Consider the following 7,022-nt stretch of genomic DNA (forward strand, 5'->3'; position numbering starts at 1 on the left):
TTCAATAAATGGAGCTGAGTCAACTGGACATCCATGTGGGGGAAAAAGAGAACCTTGACCCACACTGTACACAATAATAAATATACTAAATACCATTTGGCTTATAAATCTAGATGTGAAAGGAATACAATAAGGCTTTCAGAAGAAAACATCAAAGAATATCTCCATGACCTTGGAGTAGGCAAAGATTTCTTACACAAGACACAGAATTTTAGCCATACAGGAAATAATGATTAAATAAGTATCAAATTAGACTACCTTTAAATTAAGAAATACTGTTCATCAAAAGGCCACGTTAAGAGAATGAAAAGGCAAGCCACACAGTGGGAGAAAATATTCACAGCACATATATCAGACAATGGACTTGTACCCAGAATATATAAGAACACCTGCAAAACAATTAGAAAAAGAGAGGAAAATGGGCAAAAGACTTGAATGGGCACTTCACAGGAGGATATCCAAATAGTCAGTAAATATATGAAGAGGAGCTCCACTTCATTAGTTGTTTTTAGTCATCAGGAAAATGCAAATTAAAACCACAGTAGAATGCATACCCATTAGAATGGCTAAAATTACAAGACTGACCACACCAAGGGTTGGCTGTACAGCAACTGAATCATTCATACACTGCTGGTGGGAATGTAAAATGATACAAACTGGAAGTTTCTACTAAAGTTAGATATACACATACCTTATGACCCAACAATTTCACTCCTGGGTGGGTATAAGCCTCAAAAATGAGTGCTTATGTCTCTCAAAACACGTATATTTAGAGCAGCAATAATCTGTAATAGTTTGTGATACTACAAATCACTAGTTTGCAATAGTCTAGCTTGTGACATCCCCAAATTAGAAGCAAACCAAATGCTCATCAACAGGTGAATGGATAAACCATGGCATTTTCACACTGTGGAATACTATACAGCAATGAAAAGGAACAACCTACACATACAGGTAGACATGGGTCAATCTCATGAGAAGCATGTTGAGTGAATGAACTCAAACACAGAAGGGTACCCACTGCATGATTCCATTTATCTAAAGTTCAAATGCTAGCAAAATGAATGTACACTGGCTAGGACAGTGTTTACTCTTGGGATGATACAAAGGCAGCCTGAGAGGGACTTCTCTGGGGCTGTCAGATTCTGTTTCCTGATCTGGTTACAAGGGGGTGCTCACTGTGGAGATGCTGGACCCACAATATATCTGCCTTTCTGTGTCATGTAATACCTTTTAGAGTTAAAAAAACACGGATACATGCACACTAATTAGCAACGCACGTGTTGCGAAGAAAAAGATTTGCGTTAAAACAATCAGAATGATTGCCTATAGGAGAGAAGGCATTGGTGTGAGACGTGGGACTAAAAGAGAATAAAGGAGTAGATCAAGAGGAAAGGGGCTTCCAACATTCTGAAGCAACTATAGGCCAATTAAAAAAAAAAAAAAAAGAGGAAAGGGGCCTCCACACAAACTGTGGAGCATGGGACTTCCCTGGTGGTCCAGCGGTTAAGACTCCGTGCTCCCACTGCAGGGGGCTGGGTTCAATTCCTGGCCAGGAACTAGATCCCGCATGATGCAACTAAAAAGATCCTGCATGCTACAACTAAGACGCAGTGCAGCCAAATACATAAATAAATATTTAAAAGAAAAAATAACTGTGGAGCATGATTATGGGAACTCTCTGTGACGGATGGGACCAGACAATTTTTAAAAATATCTTCATGCAGGGACTTCCTGGCGGTCCAGTGGTTAAGACTCCACGATTCCACTGCAGGGGGCATGGGTTCGATCCCTAGTGCGGGAACTAAGATCCCGCATGCTGCACGGTGTGGCCAAAAAAAAAAAAAAAAAACCTTCATGCAAAAACATATTACGGAGGACTCTGCTCAAGGGTTTGGCCTTAGTGTGAATAGAGGAAAACCATGAGAGAAGTGGGCAAAGGGATGCAAAAGAAAATGCACCCTAGCTGTCTACGTCATGTTCGTATCTTGACCAGCAGGATAGCAGCATCATCAAGTCACTGTTAAGCTGAAGTTACTGGTTTTGTGCTTTGGGTCTGGAATCCAATACAATGTGTTTTAGTTGTAGGGAACCATAGGCATAAGAGATATAAACAGAGTTGCGTGTTTTTGTGCATTTAAGAAAACCATATTTCAATGATAACACGTGTGGAATCTAAAATACGACACAAATGAATTTATCTATGAAACAGAAAGAGACTCACAGATATAGAGAACAGACTTGTGGTTGCCAAGGGGGGGGGGGTACCCAGAATATATAAGAACACCTGCAAAACAATTAGAAAAAGAGAGGAAAATGGGCAAAAGACTTGAATGGGCACTTCACAGGAGGATATCCAAATAGTCAGTAAATATATGAAGAGGAGCTCCACTTCATTAGTTGTTTTTAGTCATCAGGAAAATGCAAATTAAAACCACAGTAGAATGCATACCCATTAGAATGGCTAAAATTACAAGACTGACCACACCAAGGGTTGGCTGTACAGCAACTGAATCATTCATACACTGCTGGTGGGAATGTAAAATGATACAAACTGGAAGTTTCTACTAAAGTTAGATATACACATACCTTATGACCCAACAATTTCACTCCTGGGTGGGTATAAGCCTCAAAAATGAGTGCTTATGTCTCTCAAAACACGTATATTTAGAGCAGCAATAATCTGTAATAGTTTGTGATACTACAAATCACTAGTTTGCAATAGTCTAGCTTGTGACATCCCCAAATTAGAAGCAAACCAAATGCTCATCAACAGGTGAATGGATAAACCATGGCATTTTCACACTGTGGAATACTATACAGCAATGAAAAGGAACAACCTACACATACAGGTAGACATGGGTCAATCTCATGAGAAGCATGTTGAGTGAATGAACTCAAACACAGAAGGGTACCCACTGCATGATTCCATTTATCTAAAGTTCAAATGCTAGCAAAATGAATGTACACTGGCTAGGACAGTGTTTACTCTTGGGATGATACAAAGGCAGCCTGAGAGGGACTTCTCTGGGGCTGTCAGATTCTGTTTCCTGATCTGGTTACAAGGGGGTGCTCACTGTGGAGATGCTGGACCCACAATATATCTGCCTTTCTGTGTCATGTAATACCTTTTAGAGTTAAAAAAACACGGATACATGCACACTAATTAGCAACGCACGTGTTGCGAAGAAAAAGATTTGCGTTAAAACAATCAGAATGATTGCCTATAGGAGAGAAGGCATTGGTGTGAGACGTGGGACTAAAAGAGAATAAAGGAGTAGATCAAGAGGAAAGGGGCTTCCAACATTCTGAAGCAACTATAGGCCAATTAAAAAAAAAAAAAAAAGAGGAAAGGGGCCTCCACACAAACTGTGGAGCATGGGACTTCCCTGGTGGTCCAGCGGTTAAGACTCCGTGCTCCCACTGCAGGGGGCTGGGTTCAATTCCTGGCCAGGAACTAGATCCCGCATGATGCAACTAAAAAGATCCTGCATGCTACAACTAAGACGCAGTGCAGCCAAATACATAAATAAATATTTAAAAGAAAAAATAACTGTGGAGCATGATTATGGGAACTCTCTGTGACGGATGGGACCAGACAATTTTTAAAAATATCTTCATGCAGGGACTTCCTGGCGGTCCAGTGGTTAAGACTCCACGATTCCACTGCAGGGGGCATGGGTTCGATCCCTAGTGCGGGAACTAAGATCCCGCATGCTGCACGGTGTGGCCAAAAAAAAAAAAAAAAAACCTTCATGCAAAAACATATTACGGAGGACTCTGCTCAAGGGTTTGGCCTTAGTGTGAATAGAGGAAAACCATGAGAGAAGTGGGCAAAGGGATGCAAAAGAAAATGCACCCTAGCTGTCTACGTCATGTTCGTATCTTGACCAGCAGGATAGCAGCATCATCAAGTCACTGTTAAGCTGAAGTTACTGGTTTTGTGCTTTGGGTCTGGAATCCAATACAATGTGTTTTAGTTGTAGGGAACCATAGGCATAAGAGATATAAACAGAGTTGCGTGTTTTTGTGCATTTAAGAAAACCATATTTCAATGATAACACGTGTGGAATCTAAAATACGACACAAATGAATTTATCTATGAAACAGAAAGAGACTCACAGATATAGAGAACAGACTTGTGGTTGCCAAGGGGGGGGGGGGGAGGGAAGGATTGGGAGTTTGGGAGTAGCAGATGCAAACTATTTTATCTAGAATGGATAAACAGCAAGGTCCTACTGCATAGCACAGGGAACTACGATATATTCAATATCCCGTAGCAAACCATAACGGAACAGAAAACCATAGTTCTAATAATTAAGTAGACACAGGGAGTATATGAGAATTTTTTTTTTTTCTTAGCTGGGTCCCTACATTTCTCTGGATTCTATTCTGTCTGAGGTGTCCAAGGCTGGTGCTCTCTGAATCAGAGGTTCTAACAGTTCAGGAGTCCTTGATCCTCACGTTACCACATCCCACCTCTGCTTAAAATCTCACCGTAGCTCCAGGTGCCCTCACACTCTTTGGAATGGCCTACAAGGCCCCTCAAGATCTGGCAGCCACTGGTTCCTTGCCTGCCATCATTTACTCACCACTTCGCTCCAGCCACTCTTAACTTCTAGAGGTCTTGCCTATTCTGTTCCCTCTCTCTGGAATATTCTTCCACTCTCTTCCCCAGGGTTCACTCTTGTTTGTCCATTAGGGCTCAGCTCAGCCATCTCTTCCTCCAGAAAGCACTCTGATTCTCTAGACAGGATCAGGCCCCTCATCTGGTCTCCTACAGCCCTGAACTTCCACATCTGGCCTCTGCCTGTGCCTCCCCCATCTTGGCCCTGATCCCTGTGGGTCATCATTTTGGGCTGGATCTAAATTTCCCACTGGACTGGGAGCCCTGGAGGAGCAGGACCAGGGCTGCCTCAGTCACTACTATGTCTCTCATATTGTCCAGGACAGGCCAGGCGCAGAGCAGTCACTGATCAAATATTTTGTGGATGAAATAATAAATTCTAGAATTCTAAGTAGATACGTTCCCAAGTTTTTTAATCTATGAGTCTAAAAATACAATTTTGGGACTTCCCTGATGGTCCAGTGGTTAAGACTCCACACTTCCAACGCTGGGGGGTGGGGGGCGCAGGTTTGATTGTTTGTTGGGGAACTAAGATTGTTGGTTGGGGAACTAACATGCCATGCATCACGGCCAAGAAAGGAATAAAAAATAAAATTTTTTTAAAAATACAATTTTGGGCTTCCCTGGTGGCACAGTGGTTAAGAATCTGCCTGCCAATGCAGGGGACACGGGTTTGAGCCCTGGTCCGGGAAGATCCCATATGCCGCAGAGCAACTAAGCCTGTGTGCCACAACTACTGAGCCTGAGCTCTAGAGCCCACACGCCACAACTACTGAGCCCACGTGCTGCAACTACTGAAGCCCACGTGCCTAGAGCATGTGCTCCGCAACAAGAGAAGACACCACAATGAGAAGCTCGCACACCGCAACGAAGAATAGCCCCTGCTCGCCTCAACTAGAGAAAGCCCGTGCGCAGCAACGAAGACCCAGTGCAGCCAAAAATAAATAAATAAATAAATTTACAGAAAAAAAATTTAAAGTTTCCACGAGTATATGTTTATATTCTTCTAGGTGTCTAAACCAGAGGAAGCTAGCAATCCATGGGCTGAATCTGGTTCAGAATTTATGCACTTAAAGTTGTTTTTTTGGTTTTCTTGATTGGGAGATTGCAGATAAACATCAGAGCTAGCAGCTCTGGGCCTGCATTTCCCCATGGTTAGAGCAGGTGACTAGGGTGACCACAGTCCCCAGGCCACTCACTCGTGTATGTCACCTGCTTTCCCAGAGGCCCTTGAGTTTAACAACCTGCTTGACAGAAGTTTCCAAGAATCTTAATATTGAAGAGCCCACGATTGTCAAATGCTGAGTTACTAAAATTCTGAGATTCTAAGGGAACTCATTCTGACTTTTGGATTTTAAGATTTCATGACTCTTGACAATATATATCTTATGTGTATAACACTCCATGTTTCTGAGATATTAACATTCCAAGGGTCATCGTGCTAAGGGTCTAATGTTTTAAAGGCTTATGATTATGGAGTTACATGTCTCTGAAGGGTCTTTGTTCATAAAACTTCAATACTGATGATTAAACACTTCTGAGGTTCTAAAGCCCCGTGAATACAAAGTCTTAAAGTTCAAGGGCCTACAGTTCCAAAGGTCTAAGATCATAAGACTCTATAACTATACAGTTCTCCGGGCTTTGCTTATATTGTCCTAAAACATCCAAGTATGGTGACCAACCATTCCAGTTGTCCCAAGACTGAGGGTTTCAGGGCGAAAAACATGAATGTGTGGTTATTCTTTCTTAAAGTGCTCAGGATAAACGTTTCTAATCTGAAATCCTATAGGTTTAGGATTATAAAGCCCTAAGGATCTATGTGCATTAGAGTTTAAGTTTCTGATGTTCTAAGACCCTAGGAGCCAACGATTAAAATGTCTTAAGATCTGTGATTATAAAGTTCTGTTTACATGAGTCTCCACTTCTAAAGGTCTTGGGTTCAAAGAATCTCTGGGTATGACATTCCAAGGTCCTAAGATGCGAGGTTTCAGCATTTCGGGATTCTAAGGAAGCATGCTTAGAAAGTCCCCCGTTTCTGGGATTGTATCAATACATTTCTAAGGTTCTATGGCTGCACTGCTCCATACAGCAGCCACAAGCCACATGTGCCTATTGAAATCTAAATTAATTAAAACTAAATCAAATTAAAAATTCAGTCCCTCAAATAGCACTGGCCACATTTCAAGTGCTCACAGCCACAAGTATCAGTGGTTAGTATATTGGACATCACAGATACAGAACATTTTCCCATCATCATGGAAAGTTCTATTGGACAGTGCTGGTCTAAAGATTCAAGGTCCAGGCTTCCCTGGTGGTGCAGTGGTTGAGAGTCCGCCTGCCGATGCAGGGGACACGGGTTCGTGCCCCGGACCGGGAAGATCCCACATGCCGCGGA

At 42.2% G+C, this 7,022-nt stretch overlaps 1 protein-coding gene across 1 annotated transcript in view; it reads right to left on the minus strand.

The window, feature by feature from the left end:
- The window catches only part of SPTBN4 (spectrin beta, non-erythrocytic 4), a 73,942-nt gene that overhangs the window by 64,152 nt on the left and 2,768 nt on the right, over positions 1 to 7,022 (minus strand). The window lies entirely within an intron of this gene.

Source organism: Lipotes vexillifer, unplaced genomic scaffold (assembly GCF_000442215.2).
Source record: "Lipotes vexillifer unplaced genomic scaffold, Lipotes_vexillifer_v1.1 scaffold371, whole genome shotgun sequence".
NCBI classification, from domain to species: Eukaryota; Metazoa; Chordata; class Mammalia; order Artiodactyla; family Lipotidae; genus Lipotes; species Lipotes vexillifer.